The following is a 442-nucleotide window of genomic DNA, read 5'->3' on the forward strand; positions in this document are numbered from 1 at the left end:
CCCAACAACAGCTTGCCTCAATCGTCACTTCCCTAACTCAGCCCTCGGATGAACCTGCTACCATGGAAACCGCTTTTTTTCGTCACTGTTCAGGTAAGACAGTCGTCAGTAATTTCTGGCCACGTGCTTTAACATATAGGCTTTTTAATAGAAGACGCATAATAATTGAGCGAAACTTGAGAAGATGCAAATATAGAAATACCGTATTGTACAAATTACCCTTCCTGGTGATAAAGTTATTAGGCTGTTCATGGACCTACTAATAAATAAGCCAATATACGGTACTACAGGTAATAAACTTCTGTTATACGTTTTTTTTTGTTTTGTTTTGTTTTAAAATTTGTTCAAAGTGTATGTTTAGTAATAAGACCTTTTCACATAGAAAGTCCATTGATCATGTTCAGAGTATCTGAAAATCATATTCTTGTGACAATAAATCATT

The sequence above is a fragment of the Acipenser ruthenus genome, chromosome 21 (assembly GCF_902713425.1).
Source record: "Acipenser ruthenus chromosome 21, fAciRut3.2 maternal haplotype, whole genome shotgun sequence".
Taxonomy (NCBI): domain Eukaryota; kingdom Metazoa; phylum Chordata; class Actinopteri; order Acipenseriformes; family Acipenseridae; genus Acipenser; species Acipenser ruthenus.